This window comes from Myotis yumanensis, unplaced genomic scaffold (genome assembly GCF_028538775.1).
Source record: "Myotis yumanensis isolate MYYU_CA2020_CCGP unplaced genomic scaffold, mMyoYum1.0.hap1 SCAF_4, whole genome shotgun sequence".
In the NCBI taxonomy this organism is placed as follows: domain Eukaryota; kingdom Metazoa; phylum Chordata; class Mammalia; order Chiroptera; family Vespertilionidae; genus Myotis; species Myotis yumanensis.
In genome coordinates, this window is record NW_027223755.1 from 80,584,351 (window position 1) to 80,604,340 (window position 19,990).

General features: G+C 45.2%; 1 protein-coding gene across 11 annotated transcripts in view; it reads left to right on the forward strand.

Annotated features, from left to right (window-relative positions):
* Nucleotides 1–19,990, forward strand: part of CUX1 (cut like homeobox 1) — a 375,359-nt gene that overhangs the window by 174,970 nt on the left and 180,399 nt on the right. The gene's annotated exons all lie outside the window — the stretch shown is intronic.

Here is a 19,990-nt window from a genome sequence, read left to right on the forward strand (position 1 = left end):
TTATTGCACTTTCTTTTTATTTTCATTAAGTAAAAGCCATTAACAGAAAGTGCTTACCCAGCCAGAGCTCTCCCAGCTGCACCGACCCAATGTCGTGCTGGGTTTATGCTTCCCAATGTGATGTTTCCACTGGGTGGACTGAGCTTGTTTGGACCACAGCCTGTGAGAGCTGAAGTTCCTCAAGCTCACTGGGTCCCTAGCTGTCCGGAGCCGCAGCCATGAGGCCTCCTGTATGGAAGGGACGGAGCAGGGCATCCTGGTACTCTCACCTGCAGCCGTCAGGGGAAGAGGAATTTCATTTGATTGATGCTTGAAAAAAGACCAACAGGCAGAAGTCATGAGGAACAAGTTTGAGCTCAATATAAGGAAAAGTTTTCTAATCTTTGCTTCCAGAGAAGGACTGGGCAAGATGGTGGGCGGGCTGCCAGTCATCTGAAAGGTATGCCCTGGCCACCATAGAGCAATATCCACAGAGAGGACAAGTGGTGGAGTTGGCCAACACTCCAGCTCCTACTCTACCCTTTGTGTAGAGACTTGGTGGATTTTAGAAAGCCAGACATTTTGTTATTGGTGTGGAGTTATTCACTCGGCCCTTAGCTTCTCCTGTTGGGCTGATGGAAGTAGTAATACTACTGAGGAAAGGCAGAGAGACTTCCGTAAAGTCCTCTAAAGAACCCGTAATGGAGGATGTTGGGAATTCACAGAGAACAGGGAGAAGGAGCAGGATTCAGGGAGGTGAGGTGGCAAGTTCAAGAGTGACGTGAGGCTGTAGGGTGCCTCCTGGGACACAGCGCTAAGGAGGCCGGAATCCTTGGCAAGTTCCTCAGCATGCGGGTGACAGCAGAGGCTGACGGAACGAATGAGGTTAGGAAGGTGGCAGTGGGGTGCGAGAGAGGAAGTTCCAGGACAGTGAGGGACTCGTGTAGGAAGACGAAGCAGCAGTGACTGCTGGTCAGCACTGAAGATTTTAGACTAGTGCGTGGTGCCATTCTCTGTGCATAACTCCTGGCTGCTGGAAGCCCCTGAGCCTTGCTCTGTGAGGCACGGGGGATGTCACCATCCAGGTCTGGGAAGGGCATGAAATGCCTTTCCCTCAGCAGTACATCTCCGAGCCCTCATTCTATGAGTAAAACTGTCACCTTACACCGACCCATATTTGATCTCATCTCTTTCTTTTACCTGTTCAGCAGCTTTCGTGAGGCCCACTGGCTTAGTGTTTCTCTACCTGAAATAGCTCCATGTGCTGTTTTCATTTGCTTGTTTTTCTTTCTTTTTGAAAAAGTTCAAGTCTACATAAAAGTAGAAATATTAGTATAATGAATAAATGTACACCCTTTACCCAGACTCACCACTTGTTAACATTTTGCCACATTTGCTCCCCACTCTGTTGTTCAACATTAGAAAGTTGCAGATAGCACAGCACTGTACCCTTAAACATACATGTGTATCTCCTAAAAGTAAGAATATTCCCTGACATTTCCACAATAACCCCGAGTATCCCACCTGGGGAAATTAATACTAATTCCATAATATTCAATATTCAATTCAAAAATAAAATTTTCCCAGTTATCCCCGAATTGTGTCTTAAAACTGCCCTGCCCCACCCAGGTTTCAATCAGGTTCATGTATTGCATTTGGTATATATATATATATATATATATATATATATATATATATATTTCTGTTTTATTCCATAACTATCCCTCCTATACCTGCCTCCACCCAACCCCCCATAATCACCACACTGTTGTCCGTGTCCATGAGTTCTTTTTTTTTCTCCCTCTCTCTAATATAGAATGCTCTCTCCACCACCTCTTACCTTTGTTATTATTTTTCATTCTAGATAGGGTAATGGGTTTGGTTCTAGATAGTAAATTTGAAATGCCTGAGAAACATCAAGGCTTCCTATTTGGCTATATTTTAAAGGCTATTTATAAAGTAAAGATTTTTATAGTACCATTAATATTTAGGAAGCCTTTGCTAATTAATATATATTTATATATATAAAATCTGTGTTACTAGCACGCTGATCGTAGTGGAAGGGACTAACTCCTGCTTGTTTCTGAAGAATGGACTTTTATGCAGAGGGCAGATGGGGACCACACGTGCAGGGTTGGTTTTCTGCTGAGCGAGGCCAGAAGGCAGCCTGTCTTGGTGCTTCGCTGGAGCAGGACCCGTTCAGCTTGCTTTTCTAAAATGCTGCCTTCTCTGATCAGAGGTTTGTTCTTGTACCCTTCATTAGTGTTTGAGTGCAGTTTTATTTATTGAATATATTATTTGAGTCATCCCAAGGTGCTTGAGTTCCCCTTGGAAAAATGTATGGTATTAGAAAAAACATGTTCTTTGCCTCAGAATTCATATAGATTACTTCCCTATTTGAGATCCCCAAAAGAAAAAACAAAATAAAGCTTTCAGACAGCAGTAAATTCACACAAGACTTCAGTGTTCTTGCAAGAAACACATTTGTAGTGTGTTATAGAGTCAGGGGAAACATGAACCTCACTGGGCACCACTTTTAGGCCCCTCCGTGTTTTCTTGTTCTCAGGGTAAATCCAGGCACCTTCCTTCTGGTGGTTTATGAGACACACATGATGGTAACTGCTTGCCTTTCTAGACTTTTCTTACTAGGAAAGTCCATCACACAGCCAATCTGAATTTCTACCAGGCCCTCATGCGTCATGGCCTCACCAGCCTCCAAGCCTTTGAATGGGCTGACCTCTTCCTGAGACTCCTTCCTCCTTTCACTTCTCCTGCCTCACTTCTGCTTGATGTCCCTTCCTCAAGAAAAGCCTTTTCTGAGCCTCAGTGATAGGCCAGGACCCCTGAACCAAGTGCTCCTATTGCACGCCACACTATTTGTGATGCATTTGTCATCATTCCTGAGAGCTGCCTGTGACTTTGTCTCTGTTCCCCATGAGTCTGTAAATGTGTGACAGCAACCTCTGTGTCCTGTCTTGGCCATTTGTATTCCCAGCACCTGGCATAGCAAGGGGAACTAAAGTATTTGGGCTCTCAGAAATAGTTACTGAATAAATGCTGGAACATGAGGCTCCTCAGGAGGCCGTTTTTAAAACATTTGCCTTTATCTTTTCTTCAGGTTATGTGCTGCTAATAAGGTGGAAGGGACCCCAGAATATATGCTTGGAAAATCCATTAGAAAAAACTAGTAAATAACTGTATTTGTTGTCCTTGATTAAAAAGCTTGGAATACTAGAGTCATAACAATTACTTATAATTATTAGAGCAAAGTCATCAAATTTAACTTACATTGAAATTAGATTTATTTATTTCTCTAAGTTTGTGTTTAACAAGCCCCGCCAACTGATTAATGGGGATAGGAGTAACCTAAATGGTCAATTCAATTTACGGTATATTTTAGTTCAGTCATTTAGACAATCCCTTCAATGAAATGACACTCACACTCTCTAGAAAAATGCTAAGTCTTTCAAATTGTCTCCCTCTCTCCTGGCTTCTCTCCCTGAGAAGGGTCATGGTAAGAAGGGTTGAGGGGGTCACGAGTTGGCTTAGACCCCACTCCTCTTGGTAGGGGAGCAGGTTGCTTAAACCAAGTGTTCTCGGGGAGGAAAATCTCCTCTTAAATAACTTAGGCGTTTATATTAGAGAAGAAATAAAAGACTGAAAAATTGATTAGCTTTGCACCCAGCTTAAATAATCATAAAAGTACAACGGAAGAAGTTCAAAGACAATAGGAAGAAAGAACTAGTCAAAAAAATTTAATAATAAAAATACATAAGAATGAAAATGAATGAGAAAGAAAACAAAGAATAGCCCCAAAGTTGGTTCTTTGAAAAGCCTACTTACAATAGACAAACTACCTTCCTAATTAAGAAAAAAAAATGTAGGAGTGATAATGGAGATAACTGCAGCTACAGCAGAGATTAAAAAGATAACAGGAATACTATAGTAAGTTTTATGCCAATAAATTTTAAACCTGAGACAAAGTGGACAAATTTTTAGAATACTATAACATCAAAGCTGATTAAAGATGAAGTAGAAAACCTGAATAGCCTTACAGCTATTACAGAAATATTTCCACAAGGTCTAGAAATTTTTATGAGAGAATTCTATCAATCATTCATAAAATAGGTAGTTCTAATCTTTTTCAAACTCCTTCAGAAAATCAAAAAAGAGAGAGCGACTAGTGTTACCTTGATGTCAAAACTAGATAAGAACAGTGTAAGAAAGGAATATTGAAGCAGTTTTATGTATTTGTTTATTTATCTAACAACACAAGTTTATTATTTTATAAGTTTGAAGATCAGAGGTCCAAAGTGGATCATCTGTCCTGAGATCCTTTTAAAGACTGTAGGCATGGAATTTATTTCCTTGCTTTCTCCAGCTTCCCAAGGTGGCTCACTTTCCTTGGCTCATGGTCCAGCATCACTCTGACTTCTGCTTTTGTTTTTTGTTTTGTTTTGTTTTAAATAATTGTTTATTGTTGAAAGTATTACATATGTCCCCTTTCTCACCCATTGACCCTATACAGCCTGCCCCTGCCTCCTGCCCCAGGCCTTCAGCACCCTATTGTCTGTGTCCTTGGGTTATGCATATGTGCATTCAAGGTCTTTGATTGATTACCTCCCATCCACCCATCCTCCCCCGCCTACTCTCTGAGATTGCACACTCTGTTCCATGTCTCTGGATCCACTTTGTTCGTCAGTTTATTTTGTTTCTTAGATTCTACACATGAGTGTGATCATGTGATACTTGTCTTTCTCTGACTGACTTATTACACTTAGCATGATACTCTCCAGGTCCCTCCATGCTGTCTCAAAGGGTAAGAGATTCTTCTTTTTTACTGCTGCATAGTATTCCATGGTATAAATATACCACAGTTTTTTAGTCCACTCATCTGCTGATGGGCACTTGGGCTGTTTCCAGATCTTAGCTATTGTAAATTGTGCGAAGCAGTCTAATTTATGAATAGATACATAGAAGTCCTTCAAAAGTACTGGTAAATCCATCAAGCTTTCTGTATCCCAAGAATGCTATTTGGTTTAATAATAGAAAAATATATTCATGCAAATTAATATCATTAGCACGTTAAAGAGGAAAATATTATCTCAATAGTTATTGGGAAAGAATTTGATAAAATTCAACATTCATTCATGATAGAAACTACCCGCAAACTAGGAATAGAGGAGAACTTCTTTGACCTGGGTAAAGGTTATCAAAACCTGCCTCAATCATCATACTCAATCATGCTGATAACATTCCCTTTAAAATCAGAATATAGTGATGGAAAGTGATTTGACTTTTGATGGTAGGCACACAGGTCTTGTCACAGAAATCCACACCTTGAAACCATTACCATTGTCACCCCAATAAATTTAATTTTAAAAGTTATAAACACACACACACACACACACACACACACACACACACACACGAAAATCAGGAAGGAGACACATAAATACTACATTTATTTAACATTGTACTAGAAGTCTTAGTTAGCATGGAAGATAAGAAAAAGAAACAAAGTACACATATTGTAACAAGAAATAGAACTCATTTTTCAAGTGAGCCTTAATTATTTAACAAGGTTGCTAGATATAAAATCAATATATATAACTAAATACATACTTCTACAACAACAGCAAACTGAGGAAGGATACCACTGGAAATACCAACAAAAAATAAAGAAACCTAGATATAAATATAGCAATGCATAGAAACTCTTTCTGGAAAAAAGAATATCATTTATATTGAAGGATATTAAAGATTTAAATGGAGATAGGTAAGGTATTCAGTAATAGAAATTCCCACTATTATTAAAGACTAGTAGCCTGATGCACAAAGATTCGTGCAAGAATGGGTCTTCTTTCCCCTGGCTGCTGGCACCGCCTTTGCTCCAGCCGGAGCCGCCTTTCCGCCTTCTCACGCTGCCCAGAGGCCCGGAGCGGCTGGGGCTGTGTGGAATGCCTGCATCATTGCCATGATGCCTGCATATGCAAATCAACCCGCCATCTTTGGTTGGTTAATTTGCATACTCATTCCTGATTGGCTGTTGGGTGCCGTGAAGGTGCGGTCGATTTGCATCATTCTCTTTTATTAGTGTAGATATCAGTTTTCCCAAAATTGATATGTAGTGAGTCATTGTAATTATAATAAAAATTCCAACAGGATTTTTCATGACACTTGAAAAGCTGATTCCAGAATTTATATGAGGCTGATGATTGTGAAGATAATATTAAATCAGAACAAGATACAGGATTTGACCTTCCAGATTATCAAAGCCATAGTAATTGGCATAGGGATAGATAAATACACCCATGGAACATAATAAAAATCAGAACTGACCTGTGCATACATAGGAGCCAGATACATTTCAAAGATAGCATTACAGATCACTGAGGAAAGGGTGGGCTTGTCAGTAAATGGTCCTTTGACAACTGGTAATCCTTATGGAATTAAATGAAATTAGACTCCTACCTCAAACCTTATGCAAATACAGATTATAGATAAAGACTTAAGGCAAAACTTTAAACCTTTTTGAAGAAAATACAGAATATTATAACTTTGAGTAAGATTGGATTTCTTAAATAGGATACCATAAAGTAAGAAATTGTTACATTCAACTACATTAAAATTTAAAGGTAAAAGCTTCCCCCACCCCCTCATGGAAAGACATCCCAGAGAAAATGAAGAACTAATTCCAAGGCACTGCTAGCTCAGTTTTATCTCTGTGTGAACTAGTAAAAGACTCTACCTTTCTCAAGACATTTTGCATCATCTGTTGAAAACCTGTCATAATAAAGATTCCAACGTATCTGAATCTTTTTCATAATAAAGATTCAAATACCTCTGATGTGAATGGTGCACCCTAAGGCCATATTATGAGCCGATCATATGTTGGCCACAAGTCACAAACCTGAAGGAGACAGTTGCCACTCACATAGTTGACAAAGGGTTCATTTTCAGAAAATATGAAAATCTTTTACCTATTAGTAAGAGAAAGACAAACATCTCAGTAGGAAAATGCGCAAAAGCCATGTATGGCATTTTCAGAAGAGAAACTCAGAATGGTCAATAAATACATGTAAAGATGCTCAACCTCATAACCAAGGAAACACAAATCAAAATAATTTAAGTGCAACTTACTCATGTCTACCAGGCTAGCCAAAATTTAAAAATCAAGGGAGGAGTGTGAATTCCAATCTGGCATCAGATACTAACGCTAAAGAATATATACCTTGACAGAGCAGTTTCAGTCCTAAGTATATACCCTGAATAAACTTAAATATGGGCCCCAGGAAACAAGGTCAGGAATGTTTGAAAGTGGTAAGTGGAAACAACCCATTTCCATCAGCAGTAGAAAGAATAAGTAAAGAGTAATGTAATCATACAGTGGAATACAACATAGCAGGGGAGAGAGAATGAAATTCAAACCTGCAATACTGAGCTGATACTGTTTAGGGGATAAATAGAGATTTTTAATTATGTAATAGAACCATAAAGAAAAGGTTAAACAGGAAATTCAGAGTGGAGTTTATCACCGATAGGATAGGCACAAAGGAGGTTTCTAATGCCATGGGAATGTTCCTAGTCACAGGTGTTTCTTTTGTTATTTTATAAGTATGAACTATTTTCAAAAAGAAATAATCATGCTCACAAGGCAATAGCTACATAATTCTATTTTTGTATGTCGGAAGTTGAATATTATCTTCCCCCTTCTCTTTGCATTTCATCTGTGGTAGATTTTAATCTCCAGGCAAATGAGGCCAGTGAGGTCATGCACTTGAACAGGTGAGGGGGTAGTAGCACACTTGTAATAATGCTCAAAATGGATTTTGGAGGACACTTGGCAAGTGTGAGCGCTGTGCTACGTGTTTTTCAAGCACACGCCCACCCAGCCTTCAGAATACTGTAAAGTAGCTGCTGCTTCTACCTTTCGGTCACCAGACCTCCAAAGCGGTACCTGTCTTCTCTGTTGGCTTTCACTGTGGGAGGAAGTGCCCCTTCCTCAAACTCCAGTCAGTTCCACTTGGGTCCTGGAGCCTACCTTCTGGGCTCTCAGGAACCATAGCCCTGCAGCTGCCCCTCTTAGTGTCTTCAGTCTCGGTAGCTACTGGATTCTTCTCATCAACATTTCTACAAGTGCTAGTATGTTCCATCTGGAGACAGAGAGAGATGCCAACCGTCCTTTGTCCCCCAGCCTACTTGGCCAAGCTTCTCTAAAGAGCCATCCCCATCCTGCGTGTGAACGTCAACCCACCCCAACCTGGTATCTGCCCCATTCTCCCTTGACCATTTCAGTCCCCTCTCTCTCACTTCAGAGACATTCAGCACACCTGTCCACCCATCTCTCTTATTGGTTCTCTTCCTTAGACAGCCCATGACATTTTTCCCTCTGGGCTTTCCCGTCTGCGTTCTCCCTGGCCATTGATTTTTAGTTTCATTGGGCAGTTCCTTCTTTTCCTTCAAACCTCTGAATCACAGCATTCTTTGCTCTATAATCTCTTCGTATCTATATGCTGAAAACTCAGATTTCTCTCTCTAACTTGGTCTTCTGTGATGAGTTCCAGGCTCATCTAAGACTACCTGTTTATCACCTTTTAGGTATTCCACAGGAAATAGTTCATAACCCACAACCACCTCCCCTTCTCCAACTTCCACACTTACTGAAATGTCCTTCTCTTCCACCCTTTCCCTTCTTAGGAATAACTCCCCAGTCCACCTAGTTTCCTCAGCTGGAAATCTACTTCACCCTCCTCTCTCCAGACCCCAGCATCTCCTCCATCCTTCCTCCGAGTATATGCAAATCTGCTTGATTCTTTCCATCCTCCCATCCACGCTTGTCCAAAGCCACCATGTGTCACCAAGGCCTTTGCATTGGTTCTCTAACTGGTTTCTGTTCCAGCTCTTATGAGCCCACCCCTACCTTCCCTCCATGCATCAGCCAGGATCAGGTCAGTTCCTTGCTCACAGCCTCTCAGTGCCCTGACCCCAGTGCCCTGTTCCCCCACCCCTGTGCATGGCCCTCCTACTCAGCCTCTAGGTTCACCTCAGATGTCATGCCCTCAAAGAGATCTCTGACCTTCAGTCTGAACCAGTGGTAGGCAAACTGCGGCTCGAGAGCCACATGCGGCTCTTTGGCCCCTTGAGTGTGGCTCTTCCACAAAATACCGACTTCTGCGCATGGGCCACAAGTTTCAATCTCACATGCAAGCCACAGTTTGCCGACCACTGGTCTAAACCAAGGCCCTCTTACTATTTCTCTCGTAGCACCTTGTCCTTTTATTCAGAGTACTTTCCTCATTGTGTTTGTGAGTTTGTTATGTCTACCCTCTCTACAGATTTTCTGTGTCTATATTGGCCTCCTCTGTATACCCAGTACCTGGCTGGCCCTAGTGAACATGTAGTAGGTGTCCATTGGAGGGGTGGGGGAAGCAGCAGCCCATTTTACAGATGAAGAAACTAAGCCTAGGGAGGGGAAGTAGACAAGTGACAGTGGCAGGCCTGGGCTGTCTGACACCACAGGCATGTTTATTAATATAGGTGCACTCAATAGTGCTTGGGGAGCAGGGAGAACCCCTTCCACCTCTCCATCATCTCAGTTAACCTCTCCAGCCTTGGATAGGACATTGATGTTCATTTTGTGTAAAGTGCTGGGCAAACACAGCTTCAGGCTCCCCTCCCCTTCTAACCAGCCCCTCCTGCATCAGATCTGGCTTCCCACACCTTGTCCCACATAAATATCCCTAACTGTGTACACCTTTTGCCACAACCTTCACCTCTTGGAGGAGTGGGGCCCAGTTAACTGCAAACTGTGACTTTATCCCATTATCACCTGCCGATGTGGCCCACATGAGGAGCCAAGTGATTATTTGCAGTTTCCCTTTGTACTGAAGGTCCAGTGAAGGTGTAACATGCCAACAATATTCAGAGCCGCAGTCAGGCCGTTTGAGGCCGCACATTGCCTCTGATGCTGGGTTTTACTCTGATCTTCGTTCATTTTTTCATTCAATGAAGCCCTGAGAGCCAACTGTGTGTAGCTCTGGACCAAATAGGAACTGAGGATGTAGCCATGGATACGGTGGACAAGGCCCCTGCTGTCTTGAAGCCTGTGTCCTAGTGAAGAGAAAGAGATAATAAACATAAGGAGTAATGTCAGATGGTGACAAGTGCTGTGAGGAAAATAGATGGGAGAGAGGAGAAGAGTGTGAGGAGCAAGGCAGCGTCTGCAGAGATAGCTGTCCTGGGAGGCGTCTCCCAGGAGGTGACATTTGAGGTAAGATTTGAGTGATGAGACAAACCAGCCAAGCACAGAGCTGGGGATATTGTTAGGCAGAGCAGGGCAAGTGCCAAGGTTCTGAGGAAGGACAGAGCTCAGAATGACCAGAAGCCAGAAAGAAGGCCAGGGCTGGGGCTGAGGGAGTGAGGCAGGAAGGAGTGGGCGGGCGGGGTCTGGTGGGCCATGGTGTTAAGTTGCTTTGAAAGGCTCTAGTCCAAAGGAGAGGTCTGAGTGCAGTGGAAAGCAAAGGCCCCATGCACACTTGACGGATTTTAATCAAATAATAGATGAAATGTATTAAGCTGGGTAAATATTCCATGAATTAGTTGAAAGTGACTAAGAGTTTCAGGGATGTCCTGTGGCCTATATCCGTTGCACTGTAACATATTTAAGCGTTCAGATCTAAAGGCCATGTCTAAATAAAGCCAGGGTGTCCGAGTGCTTCAAAGAACATTTCACAGGGCGTTAGAAGACCTGGGAGCCTGCCCAGGCGCTGCCACTCACTCTTCTGTGACCTCGGGCCTCTTTCTGCCTGACTTTGCTCATCGGTACAATGAGTGGATAGCGAGATAGTCGGCAGGGAGCCCCATAGCTCTGAAGTCCAGTATGAGCCAGTGGACTGATACTTGGGTTGACTGTCATCAGTAGACGGAAGGGGACTTTTCCCGCAATTAGGGCTGTTCAAAACTGGAATGAGCTGCCATCTAAGGTAGTGAGTTTCCCATTACTGCTGGTGTTCAAACAGGGGCCAGAGGACCACCTGTCAGGGATGTGGTCAACTCTTACCTATTCTTTTTCAAGGCCCAATCCAAATGTTGTATCCTCCAGGGCAGCGGTCGCCAACCTTTCGGACCTCATGGACCACCAGTGGTCTGCGGACCACCAGTTAGCGTCCGCTGCTCCAGGGCATCCCCAAATACCCACCAGAAACAAACTCTTTCCCTTCTAATCTCTGATAGGGCTCCATTTGTATCTCTCTTTTGATTTTGAGCCTGAAAACATTGTGCCTTCTATTTTAGTTATTGAAACACAGTTTAACTTGCCTTATACTAAGCCTTAAGCTTCTGAAATCTAGAGGGTCGGAACCATATGTGTGCATGTGCATGTACACATGTTAATGTCCCCATCATACCTGTACTTAGCAAGTACTGCATTAAGTGTCATGGTAGGATGGTATTAGAGAAGATTGAACCAGATCCATGGTTCCTAAAGCTGATACTCAGATGGGCCAACTGGCTGGCTGCATGGGAATCAACCATGTTTCCAGAAACTCAGCTCCCTGTGCAACCCCCTTCCTGGAGGTTGATTCATCAAGCCTGGGGTGGGGCCTAAGCATCGAATTTTACAAAGTCCATCCTGATTCTCATTAGCAGCTGATTGTAGGAACTGCTGGGCTAGGTTCCCTCTAGGTCAGATTTTGTGATTCTGTACGACTCTAGTACCTTAGATGGAAGGTAAGGAGCCCTGTGATTTGGTTTAAAATGTATTTCCAGGTGACATCCTTGGCTTCTGCTCCCACCAGGCTGGTCTGTTTACTGTACCCTGAACATTCCTTGCAGTTTCCTGCCTCTGACCTTTTCCTAAAGCCATGCCTACATTATTATAACCTGTTGCTCTTCCTCACCTGTAAAAATCATTTCCATCCTTTAAGACCTAACTGAAAGTTTACCTCCCTTGTTCCTTTTCCTTACCATCTCAGCCTGTTTTTAATTTTCTTTTGAGAGTCTGCATTATCTCTTAGACTTTGTTTCACCTTCTCCCTTCTGAGCTGTTTAGTAAGGTGTTCTCAGCTGAATTTCTCTCTCCCTCTTGCCTTCTCCTTCATCAGTAAGAACTCCTTGAGTGCACAAGGTACTGCACTAGGTTCCTGGTGACCCACAAGAAATATAAGGCTATTTCCCCTGCCAGGAGCATCAAAGGTATCTGCAAGCTTGGGACCCAGTGTCCCTCACAGGTGAGTATGGATCAGGCGCTGAGGACACTGACTGGAGGATGGAGGAGGCTTCATGGGAACCCCAGCATAGCCTGTTGTCCTGGCCCCTTTCCTGGCAGGGACTTCCTTCATTCTCACCCAACACAGCCATCTTCAGACGCTCAGGCCTTTTCACACGTGATAGTTGAGGTGACGGTGGTGGCAGTTGTGGTGATGGTGTGTTTTAATTATCTTACAGTAAAATCCGAAGGCCTGGTGATACAGTGTCTATCTGGAGGCTTGCTCCATGATGGCTCAATTAGGGGAGCAGTAGGACTGTGGTTCAATATTCAGGCCAGCTTCCTAATTGAAAACACATTTTCTTCTCCAAGCTGCAGCTGGTTTGGTTCTGCTCATGCAGAAAAGGATATAACCTTGCATAACATAGGAAATGAACGGTTGAGAGAGAAGCCAAATTCAATTTCAGTCAGATATGTTGAGGCTAAGCCCATGATCTATGGAAGCAGGGGAGCGAGCCGCGTGCATGTGGAAAGGGGTGCACTCAGCAGTCTATTAATCACGGCCGCCCGCCCGGCGCTGCCGCCACCGCCGGTGCCACCGCGCCAGCGCCGCTCCTCCGACGGGCTGGAGAGCAGCCAAGCACTCCAGAAGTTAACCTCTTAAAGACCCAGAGCTGCTTTCTGTTGAATAAATGTAATTTTGTGGTCAGAAATAAATGCTTGTGATGTAGCAGGAGCTTTGAAAACAACAGAGAGCCAAAGCTATTACAAATTGCTTCGTGTTGTGGAAGTCAGCAGCATACATCAAAATTCCGAGTGTACAGCAAATTGATTTCGGCCCAGAGCTCTGCAGCTATTCAATAAAAGTCCTATTAAGCCATTGTATGTAATGAACAATCCAGAGCAAATCTAATATTTTCAGTAGATAATGATTTTTAACATCCTCTCAGTAACCATCGCAGGAGTTCTTGGATGTTTACAGCGTGTGTCCATGTGTGGTGGGCCCTCCCTGGCTTTCATGTGCCTCTGCTGTCAGGCACCCCCAGACATGGGCTCCTGAGGGTTCAGCAGCAGACCCTGCCCCTGAGAAAGGGCACAGAGGGCTCTGATGTCCCAGTGCCTAATACATAGTTGGTGCCTGGGAAGTGTTTGCTGCATTGAAATGAACGGAGTTGAAATGGAGAAAAGGGAATGCAAAGAGCTCTAGAATCAGTAAGTAAAATGAGATGTTGGCAGAGTTGACCTGAGGCTCTAAAAACTAGAGAGTCACAAGTAAGGAATTCGAGGTCCCACATGACAAAGATACTAGTACCAATGCCCAGGGCGAGCCCCAGGACTCCCCCATTGCGCCTTGACAGCTCAGGAAACAGGCCGTGTCAGAGAACCCATGCTGATGGAGCCATCAAAGTAATCTTGTGGCCAGCTGACTGGGAGTCACCTCAGCATGGGCCACCATGCCCTCCTCAGCGGCTCCACTGCTCTGCTCACAGCTGCGCTGGTCACAACCCTGGTCAGACTAAATTATGCCCCACTCTTCATGTCATTCTGCCCTTCCAGATCATAAGCTTCCAGAGGACAAGGTTTACTCATTTGCTCTTTCATTCAGTATTTACTGAACATCTACTGCGTGCCAGGCTGGACCTGAACTAGACCCTGGCATGCAGTAGTGAATAATTTAATATAGACACTGCTCTCATGGAACTTAACAGTAGAGCAGGATCTGCATTCCCATGTGGTACATAGCAGGCCTTCGATAAAAGATGGGTGGGTGGGAGGGTGGGTGGGTGGATGGATGGATGGATGGATAGATGGATGGGATGGGCAGATGGGAGATGGATGGGATGGATAGATAGTTAACAACCCCAATGTGTAAATAAAATGCATTCTCTATCAATAAAAAAGGCCCTGTTCTGTCTGCTCACACTCCCAGTCCCGTTCAGGGTATCATGTGATACCAGGAGGCAGTTGTGATATGAAGGTAAGATTATTGGACCTAGACTTAGTAGGCCTAGGTTTGAGGCCTCACTTGCCTCAGGTCAGTGACCTTGGCCTTCACCAAGTCAGCTGATCTCTTGGCTTCTGTTTTTTCTATATGGTAAATATGATGGTTTGAGGGAATAGATTTGAATGAGGATTAGAAGTAGTATTTGTAGCCCTAGCTGGTTTGGCTCAGTGGATAGAGTGTTGGCCTGCGGGCTGAAGGGTCCCAGATTCGATTCCGGTCAAGGGCATATACCTTGGTTGCGGGCACATCCTCAGTAGGGAGTGTGCGGGAGGCAACTGAATTGATGTTTCTCTCTCATCAATGTTTCTAGCTCTCTATCCTTCTCCCTTTCTCTCTGTAAAAAATCAATAAAATATATATATTTTTTAAAAAGTAGTATTTGTAAAAATAGACTAATAGGGTTTTTTATTCCTGGACTAAAATTATTCAACTTGTAATGTTCAGTCATATAGTATTTACTTAAATATTGTGGAATTTACATTACTAGGGTATTTTATTTTCTGCAGATTCCACTTCCCTTAGAAAAACTCAGTCTGGATGTTAATTAGGTTTTACTAATGTTCCATCAATTTAATGCAGTAATTCCTTAAATGAAACTGACACCAAGGACCAGATGGTCAAAAGGAGGATTCTGAGTCTGGGGAGGGAGCATAGGGACACTGGTGATAGCTGAGAACCCAGAGGGGTTTGTTGCTTGCATGTGGATAGTCCATGTTCTGCCACCACCCCCCAATCTGTTTCAGACCGCTCCCCTGCTCTCTTTGCTAATAATTATTTGCACAGCATTTTACATCTAAAAATCACCATGTCTATGGTTTTATGCAGCCTTCCCCAACACCCTGTGCTAGAATGTTATCACTACCCAGAGTGACTGGGTGGGAGGGTAGTCATGAGTTTGAAGAGCAGAGTGGGCGCCTGGAGGTGAGGTCTGTCCCCCCCCCCCCCCCCCCCCCCCCCCCGCCCAGTTCCAGGCTCTTGGCTCCCTCGAGCCTCATTAAGCCCAGCCAAATGCCACTCTCTTGTCACTACATACTCACCACCTCTAGCAAGTGTTCCCAGACTGAAGGAGCCCACCCCTCATGATGCACTGGTTAGCCACCTGCACAGACAGGCCTGGAAACAGTCCTTGATATCAGAAGTGGACTGAGCAGGGTCATGGGTTGGAACCCAGGTGTTTGGACTTGTCGAATACTTATTCCATCACCTCCGTGGAAGGGGACATGACCACTGATAATTTAAAAATTCAGTCCTGGCAGTGCGGCTCAGTTGGAGCGTTGTCTCATACACCAAAAAGGTTGTGGGTTCAATTCCCAATCAGGGCACATACCCAGGTTGCTGGTTCGATCTCCAGTCGGGGCCTATGCAAGAGGCAACCAATCGATTTCTCTCTCTCTTTTTTTCTTCTTCCTCTTTCTCTAAAATCAATGGAAACATGTGCAAGTGAGGATTTAAATAATAATAATAATAATAATAATAATAATAAAATAAAAATTCAGGCTTGGAATCTGTTTCATGTGTGCTCCTCTCTAAGTATAATTTCCAGAGCCTTCTAAGTTGCCAGCCAGGAAAAAGCAACCTGGCCTGGTGGGCCAGCAGCCTCCCAGCTCTCTTCTTCACCTGGGGCTGGAACAGACTTCGCCCTCCTGTTCTGCCACTGCTTGGGGATGCTCCTTGACCTCGTCCCCTGCCCCTCCTCCCAGGCCATCTGTGAGGACCAAAGGGGCAGAACAGGAAGTAAGACCAAGCCCTCTGGAAGGGAATGGAAACTAAGCTGGAACACGGCAGACTCTGCATGCAGCCCTTTGGGAGATGAAGGAGAATGTCACGCCGGCTCTAGCTGTGTGCCAGAAGCTCCACATGTTATCTCCTTAGTCCACACAGCAGCTCAACCCTGAGAGCTTTTATGATCACTTCTATAGAAAGGATGAAATGGACCCAGGAAATCAGGTAACTTGTCTGAATCAGCACAGCTCATCAGCATTAGAGCTGAGGCTTGAACGCCAGTGTCTGACTCTAAAGCCCGAAAGCTTGAGAAGCATCTTGAAATTGCTTCAGAAGCAGGAGAAGAGGGGGAGATCTGTGAGATCACACTTTCTTCTCCAGCATATCAAGAAGAGAGAAACCTCCCAGATTACAGTAGATGCATGAAGAGGAAGTAGACCGATTTCTAGGGCTGTTTGGGGAAGGAGCCTGGGTACCTACATGGGCAGAGCTGTGCTCCTCAGTGAACCCTCCAGCTACTGGTTCAGAGCCCACCCCAGCCTCAACCCCCAAACCCCATTCATCCTCAGGCCTGAGACCATTGGTGTTTGGGGACTTGGGAGAGCAAGTCTGACCCAAGACACATGGCCTGGCATCCTTCCTGGCAAACTGTGTGTTCTCTAAAAAAGGAGCAGACCAAAACAGATCCAGAGACAGAGAAGCATCTATCACACCATCAAACCTCAGAGGGAAGGTAGGGGGAGAGGGGGCTAAGAGGGAGAGATCAACCAAAGGACTTGCATGCATGCGTATAAGCCTGACCAATGGACACAGACACCAGGGGGGTGAAGGCATGAGAAGGGAGGTCGGGGGACAATGGGGGCTAAGGATACATATGTAATACCTTAATCAATAAAGAAGAAATTAAAAATATTTAAAATTTAAAAAAAGCAGCAGACCTCAGAGCACAGTCGCATCCTGTGGTGGGCAGGCGGGGATGCCTGGGAGCACTTTCCAGCATTCATGTTGGGCCCAGCACCTTCAGGGTTGTGGAGCAGACTCCAGGGCATAGGCACATACACTGTTCCTTCCTCCTTTACTCTCTTTCCTGGCTCGCTCTCTCCGGGGTTCCCGCCTGCCCGTCCTGTGGCTCCTTCCTGGGGAGGCAGCTTAGAGTAACAGAGAAAACCAAACAGACAAATCGCAGGTTTTGAAACCAGACAGATCTAGATTTGAATCCTGACATCATCATTTGCCAGCGTGACCTTGAATGAGTCATTTTAGCTTCTGTGCCTCATTCTTGTAATAAAAAATCTGCCCTGCAGAGTAGAGACATTACATGTATATATTTAAAGATCATGCTATAGAGCAGTGCTGGATAAACAGTAGTTCTAGTTCGACCTCTTAAATACTGGTGCTCCCCAGGAATCAGCCCCAGCCTTCTGGGGCTGTCACTGCACACCTCTCCATCCCTGTTCCCCAAATAACCTCATCAGGACCACTTGGGAACTGATAGTTCCAAACCTTTGTCTCAGGCTGGGTCTCTCTTCTAACTTCAGGTCCCCCTGGAGCTCCCCCTTTGGGCCTCTCACAAACTTAAAACTTTCACTTACCCCCAGTTACACTCACCTCTGCATTTCCCACCTCAAGGGAGGTGACCAGCCCCCAGTCACCTTGGCCAGAACTCTGGGAGGACCTCATCTGGCTTCAAATCCTGTGAATTCTGCTTTCCTTGCCTCACTGGGATTGGCTCCCTCCTTCCTGACACACAGATTCTGCATCTTCTTTCCTTTCCTGTCACTACCAACCTTTCACCATCTCCCAACATCCCGTGGAGATGCCTTCCCATCCAGAGTGATCATTTCATGTCGCTGCTAACTGACATTGTCAGGACTCCCAATACCTTGCCATGTAAAGCTGCCGCCCTGGCTTAGCCATCCAGCCTCTGCCTGCTCTTCAGCCTCCTGTCTCCTGCTTGGCTCCTCTGCTGCAGGCACAGCAGATCCTGCACTTCTCCGAACAGGCCATTTCTGTTTCAACATGCCTTTGTCTTTGCTTGGACTCCCCTTCCCACCATGAAGAAAGCCTCGACCCCTCCCAGCACAAAGGAAGTTGATCTTCTGGCATCTTTAAAAGTCCTCAAGTGTGCACAACACACCATGCAGAACAGTATCTGTAATATTCTGCCATTCGTGTGTGTTTTTAAGGAAGACAGTGTGTGTACACAGATGCTTACAATTGCATAAAATGTTTCTGGAAGGGTACAGAAGAGAAGTTTTGCCTATAATCCAGGCAGCTGTGAGATGGGTGGACGTGGATAGGAAAGAGACCTGCTTTTCACTGTATACTTGTACTTTCGGGGGTCAGGTATTTCTGTTTTCTTTTTACAATTAAATAGTTTTTGGTATATTCACAAAGTTGCACAGCCATTACTACTATCTAATTTCATAACATTTTTATCTTCTCAAAAAGAAAACCCATACCCATTAGTAGTCACTCCCCATTCGCCCCACCCACCCCTTTGGAACCACTAATATACACTTTCCATCTCTATAGATGTAATCATTCTCAACATCCTATATAATAAAAGCATAGTATGCACATTGCTCCCTCAACCAGGAGTTGTCCGGGAGTTCGACCAAAGGGCGGGGCCGGCCGGGGGAAGGGAGGGAGGCCCCAGCAACAGCAGGCAGCTGGGAGAAGGGAGGGAGGCCCCAGCCGGTGGTGGCAGCAGCGGCAGCAGGCAGCCGGGGGAAGGGAGGGAGTACCCAGCTGGCAGCCGCTAGGGACCCTACCAGTGCACACATTTCATGCACTGGGCCTCTGGTCTATATAATAAAAGCCTAAGTGACCGTTACGGCATAATGACCAGTCGCTATGATGTGCACTGACCACCAGGGGCCATATGCTCAATGCAGGAACTGCCCCCTGGTCGTCAGTGTGCTCCCACAGGGGAGCACCACTCTACCAGAAGCCGGGCTCATGGCTGGTGAGCGCAGTGGCAGTGGCGGGAGCCTCTCCCACCTCTGCAGCAGCGCTAAGGAACAGCGAGCCAAGCTGTAAGGAGCAGCGAGCAGGCGGGCAGTAAGGAGCAAGGGCTCCCGGACTGCAAGAGGGTACAGGCTGGGCTGAGGGGACCCCTTCCACCCCCCACACCCCCCAGTGCACAAATTCATGCACCAGGCCTCTAGTTTTCATATAAATGAAATCATATAATCTGTGGTATTTTGTGAGTGATTGAGTGATTTTTTTCACTAAGCATATTGTTTTCAAGATTCATCAATGTAGTAGCATGTATCAGTACATTATTTCTTTTTATGGCTGAAAAATAATCCATTGTAAAGGTATGCCACATTTATTCATCCATTATCAATTGATGGCCATTTGGGTTTTGCCACCTTTGACTATCCTATATAATAAAAGTGTAATATGCAAATCAACCAAACAGCCAAACAGCGGAATGACCATCCGGACGACCATCCAGGACCACGCTATGATACCCACTGGCGCCAGGCCAGCCAAGGCGGGTGCGATGTGATTGGTTGGGGGCCCGGCCATTGCCCTATGTGTGCCCCACAAAGGGAGGCCCAGGCCACCGGCCAGTGGGGCCATCAATGGGGAGCTCCACGATCGCCCCGGGTGTCGGCGGCCAGAGGAAGGAAGGCCTACTCTTACACGAATTTCATGCATCGGGCCTCTAGTTATGAATAATGCTGCTGTGAACATTCATATACAATTTTTTGCACAGATATATGTTTTCATTTTTATGTACTCACTAGAGGCCCGGTGCATGAATTCATGCGCCAGTGGGGTCCCTCGGCCTGGCCTGCGGGATCAGGCCAAAACCTGCTCTCCGACATCTCCCGAGGGGTGCCAGATTGCGAGAGGGCACAGGCCAGGCTGAGGTACCCCACCGGTGCATGATCGGGGCCAGGGAGGGATGCGGGAGGTTGGCCAGCTGGGGAGGGACCACAAGAGGGCTCCAGGGTGTGTCGGGCCCATCTCACTAAGTCCCGATTGGCCGGACCCCAGCAGCAAGCTAACCTACCAGTCGGAGCGTCTGCCTCCTGGTGGTCAGTGCATGTCATAGTGAGTGG